Source organism: Thunnus maccoyii, chromosome 14, assembly GCF_910596095.1.
Source record: "Thunnus maccoyii chromosome 14, fThuMac1.1, whole genome shotgun sequence".
NCBI classification, from domain to species: domain Eukaryota; kingdom Metazoa; phylum Chordata; class Actinopteri; order Scombriformes; family Scombridae; genus Thunnus; species Thunnus maccoyii.
Window position 1 is genome coordinate 4,712,070 of NC_056546.1, and position 17,788 is coordinate 4,729,857.

General features: G+C 40.3%; 1 protein-coding gene across 1 annotated transcript in view; it reads left to right on the forward strand.

Moving 5' to 3' along the window:
• Positions 1-17,788, forward strand: part of LOC121911458 (pro-neuregulin-3, membrane-bound isoform) — a 383,988-nt gene that overhangs the window by 47,106 nt on the left and 319,094 nt on the right. The gene's annotated exons all lie outside the window — the stretch shown is intronic.

A 17,788-nucleotide genomic window follows, 5' to 3' on the forward strand; every position in this document is an offset into this window, starting at 1 on the left:
CGGCAGAGAGAGCAGAGAGAAGTGGAGGAGGGAGATGGAGAGGAGTTGGTCTCATTCTCTGCTCATCGCATATTGAGCTCAGAGGTGAAATCTTCAAAGGTTTCTTACCTTGTTACTGTGTTGGAACATTGCGCCATCTGACAGCCACAGGAGTTTAACTCTGCATAATTATATTTAAATACTTACATTCAGCTCGAAGCTTGAAAAATGTGACAGGCGATTTTTAAAAGAATTTTCACTGGCATATGAAGGTTTTTTTTCTTTTTTTTCAGTATAAGTAGCTACTTGCAGTTTCTAGTGTCTCTTGAGGATCTTAAATATTAAATAAACCTCAAAAAAACAGAAATTAAAACCCTGATCTTTAATTTAAAATGCTCACAAATGTACCATCAAGTGTACAAAGAGCATCATGTTTATACCAACACTTACAGAGAAGAATTTCTCATTCAACAGTCCAGTGTGACACAGGCAGATTAATGCAACGCTTATGTAATTTCTCTCACATCGTTTTCTCAGTAGGGCATAATTATGCAACGCTGTGTGCATGTGTGTATTATCAGAGTATACTGTACGTCTTTATGTGAGTCCAAGCAGTCCAGAGTTGGAAGGCTCACCATCTTTTTTTTTTTTTTTAATTTTATATTTTATTCTTGGAAAACCAATAAAAGAATCTGACCGCAATTCTGTTTTTCTCTCTCCAAGCTAGTGTGCATTTAAAGTGTGTACATCTGTCTCTATGTGCAACTCACCCTTCTCCTGCTTGCACGCTTATATATTCTAATAACTTACCAACTTATAGCCATTCGCTTCCAGAGAAAACTCCTTAATTGAAAAAAAAAAAAAAAGCATATCCTACGAGGCCTAAAATGCTTACATTGCATTTGCAGTTTGCAAAACTCTCAGCTGTTTCATACCAGAATGTGCAAGTGGAAGCTCGCTTGTCATCACAGAGTAAAGTTAACAACATGAATATTCAACCTGAGTCATTGGCAGCTAACATAACATCCAAATTCACAAAAAAACATCTGTGAAAAATCTATAAAAAATGGACTCATTATGGGTTAATATCAGATCAACACAATACTGGGTTAACTTTATCCAGTATCAACAGGTTGATCCGGTATTAGTGTTATTTTATTTTATTACTGGGTGGTTTCAACTTGTGGATACTGGGTAAAAGGTCAATTTTTACACATGATTTTGCATGTACGCTAACTGCTCCTGGTCACAGGCAGTAACTGAAGACATGGCTGTTTTTATTAGAACATGTGCCCAGAGCAGAAATTGCTTTTAAGTAAAAACAATCCTTAAAAAAATAAAAAACTTTCTTGGGGACATTCAAAAAAATGACTGCCCCTTGGTTACTATTGTTGGTGAGGGAGTCAACATAATTATCTGGGTGACTTCCAATTAAGAAATCGAGAAAATATTCCTTTTGTAAATTAGATACTTTAAAACTAATACACTTTGATTAATGAATATTTAAGTGAGCACAGAAATCCCATTGAGTCTGAACTGATTCTGTATTCAATTATGACTGTATCGCATCAGATTTGAATCACAGTGTATCGTATTGTAAGGAATCATCTGTATGGTTTTTGTATTGGATCATATCACCTAATCACCTGAGAGGGATACATACATACTCCTAGTAGATATGTCTACATAATAACACATAATATTTTGTGAAGGATTGCTACTCACATTACTTTAGAGCCTCTACAAGTTTTAATTGTTAACACTTTCAGGGTTATATACTGTCCTATTACTTGTAATAGTGTATGTTTAACTACTCTTGGCATGTGATCAATTATAATGTTTATGTATATTCCTGGTTAAGCTCACCAAGAAGCTGTTCTCACTAAAAAAACTTGTGTTCTTTTATGGCTACAGTTTGTGCTCAGACTATCACTTTATTCCTGTTCCCAGAACTAAAAGTGCTGGAACTGTCAGTGGTACTGGAGCCTTTCCAACATTACTCAGGCCAGATAAAGAGATGAGGAGGAAGATATAAAGTTCTAATTAGTCAGAGTGAGATTGCCTGGAGCTGCTGGGTGTGTGCGTGAGTTGTCCCGCGGGTGCTTGGCGAGCCGGGGGAGGCCTGGGGCGGCATTGTCAAGAGGGTGAGCAGGCCTTGTTTCAATGGACGATTAAACAGCTCTACCAGCTTGTTCTCTGCCCCTCTCCAGCCTTCCGCACCACCTGACAGTTCCTCAAGGTCGAGTCCTTTCCCCACACACACCTCTGCACCACCACCGCCTCCGTCCCCTCTGACTAACACTCCCTCTCCTCTCCACTTTCTCACTTCCCTTCTTCCTCTGAGGTCCTCGTTCCCCTTCTGCTACATTTTCTATCTTTAGTCTATACAGGCTTTCCTTTTGCTCATTCTCAATGCCTCTTTTATTGAAAAATGACTACTGTAAGGGTTTGCTCATGGAGAACCTTTTCCTGATAATGTTTTGGTAAACGCATGTACATTTTGCACTACCACATACAGTATGTGTGATTGTTTGCAGTCACTTTTGTGGGTTTGTTTGATTCTTACATTTACAATCTGCAAGTGGCCAGAGCATTATGATAGGGATGTCAGTTGTTTGGGCTTTCTCTCTGTGCATTCAGCAGTATAGTACAAAGAGTTTGCTTTGAAGTGTTTATGGTCCCCACATGATGATCCAGTGAGCCGCCTGGGTTTTGATGCTACACCACTGTATTGTGCATTCATGCTCCCCAGAGGATGATTACTTAATTTCTGATAATCCATGAGTATTTCTCTTGCACCCCCTCTAGGAGGAGGTTAACTTTAATATCAACATATCTTTCAGTATAACATGCAGGTTGCTATAAAGTATACTGAATAGGCCTGGGTGGTATTAAGGTGTTACCATAGTATTTAAAAATCCCAAAGTTAGGATTTTGAATACCGTCAAAAATAGAGATGCTCCTCTCTCTGTTAAACTGATACAGAGATGCTGTATTGAGGTGATATATTGTAGTGCACAGCATGCGCCACCAGAGGTCAGTTTCCACTGGTGGCGACTGCGAATGGTAGATAATGTTATAGGACTACTAAAAAAAAAAAAATTGCCCCTGTTTAGGAGTATTTTGGGTTTAGTCCTGATGGTAATGGTGAGCTAGCCAACACGGACGAAGCTGTGTGCACTATTTGCCTCAAGAAAGTTGCAGCTAAAGAGGGTAACACCACCCACACATCATCTCCGTTAAGCCCACTGATGTGTCAGTGTCTGCCACAGTAACAAGTGTAATTGTGTCTTCCAGCAAGAATCTATGGAAGAAGGGTGCTTATTTCCTATCTACTAATTATCCTATGGGACATAAATATTTAAACCTAGCAGACTTGTCTAAGTGGGCTAATTGCATATTAGACCCACAGCATCGCAGGCTAGACAATGTCATACACACTACAATGATTTCTATCACCAGCAGCTCAGCTTTTCCGTATTTTTTTTAACACAAATACCGTCATATACCATATACCCCGGTGAAATGTCAGGAAGGTATGAGGGCCTAATACTGAACCTTTTCATGCTCCCAAGAGGATAAACCCTTTTGATTTTATGTAATGAATAGACTTTTTTCTCTCTCCTGACCATCTAATCAGCTTGGCAAGGCTCTAACAATGTGTAAATTATGCTGTTTGTTTCATTATTTACAACACAGCCTTGAACGCAATCCTGTTTAAAAGTGACAGAATAAAACCATCATTGTGAAGCTTTACACATGAACATCTCCATGCTTCTGCACCGCTTACCGTTTTCATGTCTCAAGGCAATGAACCATGGTCAGAAGGCTCTTTAAGGGAAGACTCAAGTCAAATCCAGTTAAGTTTCTTATCAGCAGAGTTTGCTTTGTTGTACGTTAGCAAAATATTGCTGTCTGAGTCCCCTGTGATTAGTGAAGGGACAGCTGTGGTGTTTTGCAAGATTTAAGGAGCTGTCCAGAGTGCTTAAACTTCACTGCAGCTGTCCACTTTGTGTGGTGCTGAAGTGATGCTTCCAAAAGGAGGCAGCCTTCCTTATTGGCTGTGCTCAGTCACTGCATGTTTCCGCTGAAATAAGAGTAATGATGTGAGGGAGCTGTCCACCAAGAGTGGTACTGAACTTTAGCTCTTCTATAGAGGGCCAATTTAGGGCTGCACAAAAGCAGCAAACACAGGAATAGTAAAAGGAAAAAAAAAAAAAAAGACTTTGAGGTCTTTTTGACAATAAAGCAATTCTTATCATCTAAGAGAGGCATCAAATATGAACTTAAAATATTCAGTTTCCTTATTTTATAATAGCACTTCTACATGGGTAACTATGTTGATATTAGCGACATGTTTTGTTACATAGCAGCCTGGCTAGCTAGCCTGTCTTTTCAAATGTTGTCATGATGAACAAGGGTTTTTGCTGGAGGGGATGTGGTGGAGACATGTATGGCTCTTTTCATGAATTACAATATTGCTTTGTTTGTCCAAAAAATGCCGTCCGTAGGGCCTGTTTCATATCTTATACTTAAATAGAGTGTAATGTTTGTTTGAATAAATTACAACTAACCAACCATTTTGTAGCCAGCTTATTGCCCTTCCCACATAGGGGGTTAAATTCTTCAAGTGTGACCAGCAACATCATTATAATGACCTTGTATGTACATTAGGTAATGTTTAAAATGAATAATTTGTACTGTAAAGTTGCTTCAGTTTAATTAATTTGTAGAATTGGAAATGAAGAACACTTTTATTGATGGTATTTGCTTCTCTCTACCAACACAGAACACAGTAAAATGTTTCCTAGACTATTAATTGGCTCACCAGATGTACACTGATTGGGTAGAATGAAAAAAGCTTTAAATTCACATCAGAGTGCATAAAATTAATTGCATGGTGTCCACTCCCTTGTAAACCAGTCATGTGAAGTATTTTCAGAAAAAAAAATTCTAGTTAAACATTAATAGCTAGGATTATTTAAAAACCATGAAGGGAAATCCTAACATCAACCCCCACCCACAATGTCTGCTAGTCTTAAATAGTCTGAAATTTGACTTGTCAAGGAGGTAGAAATAATAGATCAGAGCTTGCAGTTTTATTGGATTCTAGACTGTAATCCATCTCCACTCTTACACTTAATTTGTGTTTTACTTACCTTAACAAAATTTGATTTAAAAGCCTTGCCTCAAACATTTCTACAAGCACCTTTTGACGATGTGCTTACAGTCAAATATTACTTTTTACATTCCTTCAATATCCGGGATCGTAACATTTTAATTATGAATATTCATGTCTTTCCTTCAAGGTGAAGAGGATTTAACAGCATAATTCATGTCAAAATCTATAAGGAGCTAAAATGGTAATTTGTGATTAATTAAAGTAGCTAGAGTGCCCACTGCCTCTATCCCTTTTCAAAAGTCTGTTTTTGTCTTGTAAAAAAAAATTATGTAAGATGCTATGAATACTTTGGCTTTTATAGCATTTTTCTTTGCTCTTACCCTACAATGTTTGGCTGCTTCATAAAAACTAATGTTTTAATGAACACTCATTAATTATAAATGATATGGCAAAATCAATTTTGGGTTGTTTTTTTTTTTTGGTTTAGGTGTAGAGTTACTTGCATTTTTTTAACCACTGTTATCTACCAAATATTTTACATAAATTAAATTGCTCACCATACATGCACTCTTCATTCCCTGATGGACTTCTGTGAGTCTAAAATGTGCACATGAACCGTACGTGACAGAGAGAGGGCTGATGTGTTTGTGTTAGATCCCTATTAGCTTCTGTCACAGCAGCTGCTAGTCTTTTAAATACATCATAAAAGCAAGATACATATAAGAGTATCTTATTAAACAATAACCGAAAGTGATGCTACCATAAATATCACCATGCTAGACACAATAGACTAATCCAAGGTAATCCAAGTTGCTTTAAGTATGTTCAGTCATATGGTCGAGCTAAGATGATTTCTTAAGTATTTCTTGAAGGTGTAGAAGTGCAACAGATGTGGAAGTGTGCAAGCTCACCCACGTTTGATGAATTGCATGTGCATATATTTCATCCCCATCAAAGCCATGATTATTCCCTTCACTGCCACATTGAATGAGCTCAGCCTATTCAATAATTTGATTTGATGAAAGTCCCCTTACCTACTCAATAATACCTGCCACGTCCCTCTCAGCATAGGTGTGACCAATTAAGAGAGGATTGACGCTTTTATCCCCAATCCCTGAGAGAGGAGCCATCGTAAATACAGCTAAGGCCTACCAATGGACGGTGTTTATCTGTCCTCTGAGGGGGAGAGACAAAGATGGGAGGGGATGTGGAGTGTTTGTATCCTAGGCTAACCAGAAAATTTGGATTTGCTGCTTGGTTGCTGTACTGAGCCTGGCTTCAGCTCAGAGCAAATGACTGTTTAATTTGTTCAGTGTTGCAGGTAATTTCTCTCATTCACGCAGGGCAGCCTGGTCCCAAAGTGGCTCTAGGCAAATCGATAAGGCTTAAGGATATGAGACCCTAAAACAAGTTGGGAGAGTGTGTGTGCCGCAAAATATGGAGATTGAGCAAGTGAAGGTAAAAGAGAGTGATTACAGTAAGAATGGAAAGGGGCAGAGAGGATTTGGTTTTGTTTACAACAGGAAGGTGCATGGTTTGGGATAGGGGCACATGCAGCACAGTGGACTGGTCAGTAGTGAATCATGGGAGCTGTCCTGAGGCTATACAATGCTGAGGGAGTGTTCAGCAAAGAGAATGACTGTGGAGTTTTTTTTTTTATGTTTTCGTCTGCACAAAAACTCTTGCATACACGTGAAAAGACAGATTCAACCAAGCGTCTGACTTCTGAAAGCTTTCGGCTGTTTACCCTCATGGTTAGATTTTACTCTTCACAAACCTCCAGTGAAAGCAAAGGAGGAAAGAGAGGAAGAAAGGGGAGGTGTGGGAGAAAGGGAGGTTGGTGCTGAGCCTTTGACATGCTGGTGAAATATTGATGAAGTTGCAAAGTGGTGTTTCGCTAATAGCCATCCTTTAGCATTTGCTGACAGGCCATTATAGGGCATTTTTCTCCCTTTCTCATTGGCTGTTTTTCTCTTTTTACCCCCCCCCATTTTCCTTCTGTCTCTTACTTAACAACTGCACAGTACGGTAATTATCAACAACAGCTGTTATTCTCCTTTCTGAGGACTGGGCAGTTTTGGGTCAGAAATATATCAGCATTATTACGATTACTAAAGTGAAGGAAAGTTTATATACAGTTCCAGTCAAAGGTTTGGACACACCTACCCATTCACTTGAGTGCATGAGAAGGTGTTTTCCATACTACTAATTTGATTTCCCGAGTACATTTCGGATGAAACACAGTTGCTGCCTGCATAATGTTTACTGGCAACGCTTTTTTTCCAATCCAGGAAGTGTGACATCCGTCTGAGTGACTGCACAGTATTCCTTTGGAGGAGGCTGAGGTGGATGGTTGGGTATACAAAGCATAGGACTTTATCAGAAGGAACTGAGGATCACATGCTGCATCCCGCAAGTTGTTAGATTTATGCTAAGGCCTTAGGACACTGAGGACATGTCCTCTGTATTTTTGAATTTAGGGGTTTTAACAACCAGGTGAATATACATTCTACAGTAAAAACATACACATTGGATATTGTATAGTCTGATTGCAGAACTCAATCATGTATTAACTAGATACATTTGACCACCTTTAAGCCAGCCAGCCAGCCAACCAGCCAACCAGCCAACCAGTATTCAACAGATTTTTATTCCTTTTAATGAGGACATGGCTTTGAAAGTTCATTCAGAACTCCATACTGGACATACATTAATAGAAAGAGCTGGACATGTAGAACATGAGAAATCCAAGCAATAAGGGAGTTTTATAGGCATTATTTTTGGTGTCTTGTCAAAAGGTTGACAATGACCGTCTATCGGCCTGGTTTAGGCTACTAAAACACTTTTAACACAAGCTAAGGCAAAGGTCTTATGGTTGAAGGACCAGTGTGTAGGATTTAGTGGCATCTAGTGGTGAGGTTCCAGATTGCAACCAACTGAGTACCCCCCCCCCCCCCCCTTCCAAGCAATTAGGAGAACCTACGATGGCTGTGAAACTCACGAAAAAGGCGAAAGACCCTCTATAGACCCAGTGTTTGGTTTGTCCATTCTGAGCTACTGTAGAAACATGGTGGTGCAACATGGCGGGCTCTGGAAGGGGACCTGCTCCCTATGTAGATATAACGAGCTCATTCTAAAGTGATGAAAATACAACAATTCCTATTTTTAGGTGATTACATACACATTTATATTATTTGATTATACACATTAAAACATATTTATGAATATTATATTAAATTTCTGCCAAGTCCGTTTCGCTAGATGCCACTAAATTCTACACACTGCACTGTTTTAACAGTATTTTAAAAAAGTGTGCGTGCCCCGTCTTGTGCTTCAAGTCACTGTTGACTATTCAATAATCAAGTCTGACAGTGAATGTTTTGTAGATATATTCAGTATAAATAACTCCTCATTATAAAAAACATAAATCTGGTGGCATTACATCGCCTACGAGACAGATTTGCTACTGCAAGTTAGTTATATATAAACACATATTTCAGGAGACAGGGTTGGTGCATGTTATAGTGCAGGGCGGCGGGATATTCCGTAATATAATGGAAATCAATACAGCACATCATGACTCCCTGCAACACAAACACAGTGCAGCACACAAAATACCTCATAGCAATTCAAAACAGAGTACCACACACCAACAGCATCAGGCTCAGTGGAGCACAATGTGCTACCAGTGTAGCCAGTACAGCCAGCCCTAGTTTGAACAGAAACAATTACTTTATAGGGGAATGAGTGTGATTACAAGCTGCCCTGTGAGACTCAACAAGCAATTACAAATCAGTAAATAATAATTAGTATGGCAGCTAGGCCGAGAAGCTGTCTGCCATAGAAGCAAAGAGAGCTCACTGGAAACGAATACTTGTAACATCAAACTGCACACACAAACAGGCACACATGCCAAACATTTTCATTAGCAGCATTAAGAGCCGTGCTTGCATCATTCTATCTCTCTATATTTAACAAAATACACAAATGCATGCACACTGAAAAACTGCTGCTTGTGTAAGAGTTGTGTGTGTATATGTAATTATTATTAATACGACTTCTGTGTCTGCCTGAGAAATCATGATGGTCCAGTAATGTTTAAAAAGATACAGCTACAATAGGCAATACATATCCATTTTTATTTATTTATTTTGTTGTTTATAGATAGCATACTGCACTTAGTATCTGCACTACTGAGTTAAATTACATTATATGTATACTGTTGTGGGATCATTATGCCCACTTTATACATACTAATGTACTCATTTCCTGAAGCACCTCTTCCAGACTGTGAGACATTACTTTGCTTTGGATGATGATGATGATGGATGAGGTGTTTTATTTCTTTGTTGCTGCGTTAGTCACAGAAACAATCACGTCTCCGTTCTCTGCGTGGATTTCTGGGTTAAAGGTGCTTTTCTGTGTAGGCTAACAACATCGATGACACACACACAAGTCAAACTAATATGATTTAGGTCAAATTTTTGCACGCAATCCTAGAGACACAGGCTATAGATTACATGGGTCAAAGTCTGTAGGCAATTGAACTGAAAAGTCCCTGTAAATCACACAGTGCGATCATTAATGTCAAAGGTTAGAGGCTGCAACCTTCAGGGGTTAATTGAAGATTCCACTGAAAAGTCCACACACTGAATATTTTTTTTATTTTTGTACATTTTTATTTTTTGAACCCCAGAATATACAAATAACTCTTGTTCCTGCTTAACTGACAATAATCAGAGCATGCAGTTCCCCTACACTTCACTCTATATGTCACAGTTGGTTAAAAACAATCACAGTGGAGCTGGATGCCTTGAGAAAACCAGCCTTGTTTAATTCATCTTTGTTCTACTTCTGTCATATTGTTCTGGTCTGGTAGTAACCCAGACCATCACTGGCCACTTGGCAACAACACTGAGAATCATTTTAGTTGCAAGGTTTTTCTCAGAAATACTATACTTTACCTTCTGGATATATAATGTAGATTATTGTTGTTGTTGATAGGCTCAGGATATAGTTCAGTGTGAACATATTGTGAACGAGGTCTTGATCCACAGGGAAACTGAGGGATTTAGATTTGAGAAGGTTACGAAACTATCTGGCTCACTTGATTGATTACATCAACATTGGGGTCAGCCAAAGATGGCCCGATGGAATCGAAATAAATCGACAAATACTCTAAGTTCACTGTAATAGGTTCAAGTGTCTTGTGGCACTTAAATGGACTCAGTTACTGAAGACTCAGTTCTTTGGTACATATATATCTTACCAGATTAAGGTCTACAAAAGATCCTGTTCATGAATCTTACCTGTTAAAGGTATACTAACAATTAAATATTTAGCAGTTAATGCATTTTGTCAAACATGCAAGGTAACCTTCATTTTCCTCTTTTTCTTCTGTTTGTTCTAACTAGTTTATGTATGATCTACTCCACACCCCTAGAGGAACATCATACATCAGAAGAAATACTGCAGAAACATTACTCCCACAATCCATTGTGGTGGAAAAGGGGAAGCGGAGTAACCTAAACATCCTTTTCACCACCTTTCACCACGTCCTCCATAGGTCAGCCAAGATATGTAGCCCCTGCAGCGTGTCCTTGGTCTGTAATGAAGACCCCTTCTCAGTCATGCCAACTCCAAAAGGAGATGACTAGCAGGCATCTGTAAAAGTTGTAGCTGAATGAGTTTGCTCACATCCATTATGTCTCTTATAAACCTTCACCACCACGAACTTCAGTCAATCACCAAAGGATGATATATGATGGATGAAGTGATGGAATGCCACCACCATGTGGAAACACCCTGTGGGCTAACAGACGGCTAACATATTATCACACATTAAGCCGAAAGGCAAAAGCTTAAGCTTAAGCTTAGTCACATCTGTGCTGATTGATATTTTGAAGAGGCCACAGCCTTTTGACCTTGGTTCATGTGGATACTTTCTATCACCAGAAAACATCTGAGTGAAAGGACATGCCCAGGTTTTAAAAAAAGGAAAGTGTGTGCTAGTATGTCATATACACTGCACAAACCTTACACTGGAAAGGTCAACGTTTTGAATGGAATTGAATGGTAGAAAAAGGCGAAAAGGTCAGTGTAAAGCTAATCCAACTGTAAACTGATAATGGCTATAAAAAGTATGTCAGAAAAAGGCAGAAAAGCAGAAGGTTGGAGGGTTAAAAAAAAAGGTAAACTGAGCCTAGATTTTAAATTCTGACACAATCTATTATTATTAGTGGAAGAAAGAGGGAAGAAAAGGGAATAGAAAGTTTGGATAGGCCTGTAATGATAATTCAGTGTGAAGTGTGCGTATGCAATGTAATGTATGTATGCAATGACCAGTCCTAATAGTGCATCAGTACTAAGTCAGGCTGAAATTGCGTGTCAAGGAAGGTGCACACCACCTAAAGCGAAGGCATGATTCAAATCCACAATAAAGTACACTAATACTGTACACACACATCATCTATAATGCACTGCATTCATGTGCACACCCACATTTCACTATGAATCACCAGTACTTCTATCCAAATGATCTTACCACCTTCCCTCTACCTCCAGCCTCCATTTATCTCAGTTCATCCTTCCATTTTCTCTTTTTCCCTCCTAGTGTTCTGGCATACGGCTTGAGGCGGGCAGGTACTGTGTATTGCACTGCCACGTGCAGCCAAACTCATCTTATATTCTATTCTGCGAGACCACACGGTGTTAACTTTTACTCATCCAGAGGAGGAGGAGGAAATGGGGAGGGCAGCAGAGGAGGAAAGGCATAGCGATGATTACAATGAGGAGGGGCGAGAGAAGGAGAGGCAACATGACGAAAAACACGAGGATGTAAAGAAATAGGAGGCGGAGGAGGAGAGAAAATGTCATGCAAGACATGTTTATCTAGGTCATCTATGTCTTCATCTTCACTGGCCTCCTCCTCCTCCTCCTGCAGCCTCCTCCCTCCCTTCCTCTCTCTCTCAATCCCCCATCTCCTCCATATTGTTCATCAACTAGCCAGTGCAGCGTGCTGCCTTTTCCCGTCTACTTCTGCTGACTGGGATGCTAATGTCTGGCCATGAAAGTTTAAATACCCTGAATGGCTCAATTATTTAATAATTACCTCTTAGCAGATGGACAGCAAGAGTCTCCTCTGCCCGGCCTCTTCGGTTTCTCTTATCAAGAGCAAAACAGATCAGTTAGCTGGAAAGATAAGTGGAGTTTATTAAAAATCTAAATTAAGGCAAATCAAATACACATGTGCAATAGTAGCATATGCGCATTAGAGTCTATTTACAGTGTTTTGACTTTGCACCATCTGTACGAGATGATCTTAGCCCCACTGTCCTTTGGGAGAAGAATTAAGACTTATTACTCTTTTGGCTTTTAACGTGTAAACTGCAGTTTTCCAGAGCGCTCTCTCTCCACTCATTCCTCCTTGTAATACAATTTGCTTTTCCACGATCCCTGTACACATCTAAGAACAACGTATGCCTAAGCAGCTACATAAAAAAATAAGTATGCATATTATAACTTTAATGTAGTCCCCACAGCAGCTGTGAGCTTTAGGAAAGTCATGTGCTACAGAAACGTTCTGTGCTGTACAGCTGGAACCTGGTGTGAATTGTGCACATCATATCCTTGCTCCACTTCCCTCCGTTAGCTCCATTTTTCATCACATACACGATTCACTTGGGGAACTAAATAACAAAGCAAGCAGAACTGGGCAGGCAAGGAGGAAGAAAAGCAAGAAAAGCATGGTATTATACAGCATCTGCTCCACAGAAGAGTGTTTTCACAATGAAAAGCAGAGAGAGGGCCTGCATGTGTATTGCCATGTCTAAGCAAACACCTCGAACACTGAAGGCGCTTGGAGCGATGACACACTGCTGTGTCATTCTCCAAGACAGCCAAGATAATTACTGTATATGCCACAACTAATGGTTTTAAAACTGGCTGAAAACTCCAATTGTTCCACGAGCATTCAAGAGAAATCGACTGTAATGGAGAAATGACAATTGAGTCTGTGCGCGATCTGATGAAATAGGTGCTAGAACAAAGCCCAAACTGCAACGGATGCGACATTCAGGAAAGTAAGTGTTATGGATTCCAGGAGGGGGGAGAGAGAGCTGGAGAGAGAGAGAGAGGCGAGTGACTATGCATTTCAGAGATAAGTATAAATGGGACAAGGGGATGGTGTGAGTCACGCTTCACAAATCTCTGAGCTGAGCAAGAGTAGACCCGGGTCTGTGCTCCCTCTCTCTCTCTTTGCCTCTCCATCCTTTCCTCTATGGGGTGTGAAGGCCCGAGGGTTCCAGTCTTAATTACTGATGAGAGATGCAGAGCCTGAACACCTGGCCTTACCTCTCAGCGTGATTCACTCTGGGATCATTTCTCACCCGATGGTATTGCATGACTAGCACTCAGCCCTCAAATAAAGTGTTGTGCATGTAGTGTGCATGTGTGTGCGTGTGCGTGTGTTGTAAGCCCCATGGTTGTCAGGTGGTAAAGCTCTTCTGGGTCTCCTGATGTAAGTCCTCTCTCTGCTTCAGCAACAGTATTCCCACAGCCTGGCTAGAGGGCCGTGTCAGCAACAGATCCACAAACAGCATCTAGGTGGCACATGGTAGAGCACACAGGGACACGGGACAGTAGTGAATTTTAACATGGCGATGCACATCAACTAGTAAAGATGTGTGTCTTGACCCCCCCAGTGTCTGGGCTCACTCTTTTCCACAGTTAATGCTGTAATTGCGTTATTGTTTACCTTGTCCTCTGTTTTTTGTGGGGGGTTTTTTTTCCAATACTAAACCCCACTGCAGTAGCAACAAATGTTGATTAATCACCATTAGTTTATTATTCTATTAATTAATTTCTGATTACACATTACTCATTGTAAAAGTAATGACATTACTTTACTCTTTACATAGCAGCAAGTGTAACATGTTACATCACTCGTTACTTTACTTTCGTTACTCAGCCATCAGCGCCGTCAAAATTGCCTTTAAACAACTCAGAATCCTCCACAGCCACACGATGCATCTTTTGTATTTAACACATGTAGACATAGAAAATGAGACATTTAAGGTTTAACAAGCAGGCAGGATACAGTTTGGAGGGATTTACTGACCATCCAACAGCTAGCGTTAGCGTAGCCTCAGCGACTGCACACAGCACTCCAGGAGTCCCGACCTCAGCTGCACCATTCACAAACCCTCCAATTCTGAACTAAACTAGCGTCAGGTGACTCCTGGATGTTTGCATACCCACGGGTACTATTAGCAAGCCAGCTAAAAACACACAACATGTGAATAAGACAATTTCAGAATTACTGTGAGTTACATTTTTCTGTCAGCTAAATTCAGAGACATATCAAGTCAACTCTCCATTAATCCTGTGAAAACAGCGACCATGTCGAACCCTAGGTGTAAAAGTAACAGAGCATTACTGAGATTAGTAACCGTACTGTGATCACTGACTTTCAAATTGTAATTTGTTACACTACTTGTTACTGAAATAAAGTAATTTCGTATTGTAACACATCACCGCCCATCACTGATCATGAGGTAGATTAATGAGATATATTTGTCCTAATGTATATTATGTAGGAGTAGATGATGTCCTTTGTTAAATTTGGCAGAAGGAAACAGAAATCCCTGTTCGTTAAGCTAATGACTAATTTCAAGTCAATACCAGAAACATCAACAACTGCCCGAGGCAAAAACCTATGTTACCTCAATAAAATCCTGCCTTTCAATTCTGATTGCAGGAGTGTTTTGCTGAGGGAAATCAAATTTAAACCTTGAAATTTGTTCTGATTATGCTGCTGAAGACGTTGCTAATAAGGTCCCAGAAGGAGTCGGTCAAAGAATGTTGATTTTGTCTGGACACATTTTCACTCCTGTGATGTCTGCTTAGCTTGCAGTTTTATGTTTGACCCCCTCCCCCCCTCCCACCTCCCTCCCTCTCCTCTTGTCTCTCTATCTCGGTCTCTCTCCCTTTCAACACAATGCCAAACTGCAGATGCATGATTTTAAATGTCTGCCTCGTCTCAGACTCCTGTCCAATTAGTGTTGTTTTTTGACAACTTCAGCTCTATCCATCTTGATATGTTTAGCTCTCCACCACCAGCCTCGACGGCCTTGTCCTTTCATTCTGTCTTTCCTTCTATTCCATCTTGTTCCTCTGCCGGAATTTTTCTCTCCCACCATCCCCTCATCTCCGTCATCTTACTTTTTTTTCCCATGTCGCTCCTCCCTCCCTTATCCTCTTCCTCTTATCTATCTTACCTTCTGATAACCCTATTCTCCTTTCCTCCCTGCTCTCACTTCCAATCCTCCCTCTCCGTCTCTCTATCGCCATCCATCTCATATCAAGCTAGCCTGGCTAGTGGTGCCTATTGAATAGTTATCATAGTGTGTCTCTCCTTTCAGCTGCAAGTTTAAATGCTGAACATAAGAGTTATGCGGGCGGTGAGGGATCGGAAAGACGGGGGGGAGTTAGAGGGGGACAGTGCTGCCTGCTCTGGGAGATGGATGGAGGGGATCAGGGCCTTGACTGACAAGGCAAATGGTAATAAATGACTCCCATGCCGGCTGATGAATGAACACACAGGGCTAGGAATAGAACCAATCACAGCAGATAAACACTGACATGACATGCAGTTTGTGTGTTCTTCCTTAATGTGACCCACTTTTTTGTTTTTCTTGTTGCCTAAACACTGCTGAAATTTCAAAACTTGCTCTTTTATGCATTATGCATTCACCTTTTGCTGAGGTGAAGATTGTGCATACATACTGCATGCATGCTTACGCTTTAGCGTGTGCATGTACCTGTTTGTGTAGCGTTCACAGCGGCGTAGCTGTGATTGATGGAGTTCTGTGCTGCTCCACTGGGGCCATTAGTCAGCCAGAGAGCAGGGGCTGGCCACCTGGGTACAATGCACCACACTTGGGGTTGAAGGCCAGGACAGACACTTCCCACTGCATGTGTCTATGTGTGCTTACGGTGTTTTATGTGCTCCTGTGTCTTAGTATGTGCAACCTTGCATTTGTTCAAAGGCTGTGTGTTTTTTTTCATATCTCTTAGCATGTGGCAGTGCATGTGCACGTGTACTCTTTGTTATGCTGTGACCCGACTTTCATCCTCCCTCTGTGAACACGTACATCCATCAGCCATGCTTCAGTTGAGAAGAAAGGTGGATCACACGCAGAGTAGAATATTGATGACAGCTGCATACATTTGACATTTTATTTGTAATCATTGGTGTTTCTAAATGTGCTAGACCTACATTTTTGGAAAAGGGAACAAAAAATGGGCCAGTGCAAAATGACAAAATACTAAAGTTGCAGAAGACATACAAAGTCCTCACTGGACTTTCTTATAGAGGGTTTCTTTCACCAGTCTGTCTAAAAAGATGTAACATGATACTGGGGTTTTCTCTCCATATTCTAAGCTAAATGGATGCTGCACTGGAAAGCAAAGTGTGATTACTTTTTCAGCATTGAAAAACTACAGCTCCCATTAGACTATGACAACATGCCAATAGCTAGGACTCATGTGACATGTTATTAAATAACATATCTTGGTTTTAAGTTTTTACAGATTGCCAAAGGCTAAAGAGAAGAAAGGCAACATGAATTTATTTTCTAAATGAAACATAACATCAAACTATATATATATATTTTAAAAACCATAAACATTCACAGAGGACAATAATATCTTTTTAATACCTTGCAATTTAGATCAGGCTTGCAAATTCTGCTTTAAAAGAAGACAAGTCATACGCCTTCAGGCATTGTTTAGTGTAATGTTACCCCCCTGATGTGGAGGTTCATCTACATACATATAAACAGTCTGCATCAGACTCTATTTCTGGCCTCACTTCAAAGTCCATAGATCACTGACTGTCCAGTGTAACATACATGCCACTATTGATTTTGATTGCTTTGAGCTTTTCAAGATTAAGTAGATTACATTAAGTTTGTTCTGATTAATCAAGTGGTATCACACAAACAGGTGACCCATATGTAGCATCATCCTGTTAAAGATACTTCTATAATCTTTAATCACTAGCGATTTTGATTCTGTTGCAAAGATTGCAGCTGCTACAACGGTGAAATTTACTGTCCAACAGCAGGAAACAGCATTTTAAAAGGTTCCAAACATTGCACCTTCTTTTTCAGGATGATTATAATGATCTAGCCACATCTACAGGTACTGTAGCGCTGTTATTAGCCAACCAAACCTTCTCTCTTTAACCCAACCTGACTGCATGCTTGCCTTCCTTCCTCAAATCCGTGCTCTGCTCTCACACCAAAGCCTGTTAGCTGATGAGCCAGCAGACCTTACCTCAGCACCCCGCTAGCTGCACACACAGCCTGCCAAGAGCAGTCGCACCCACTCAACATCAGCTAACCTAAGTTCTCTACATGGCTCTGCTCACATTCCTAACGACGTGCAATATGAACGGCAGGGCTTCATACGTGGATGGAAATATATACGTTATATGACATCATATAGACAATCACATGGACAAACAGATATTCTAGGAGAGAAACAGAGATTGTAAAAACACACAGTCAGTTTGGTGCCCTGCTTGAGTAATCGCCTTTGGTTGATGGCGGACAAGCTTCTTGACTGAAAAGCCGTTTCTACTGTGCACTAGTCTCACAGTTGCTGACATGTGGATTGACCGGT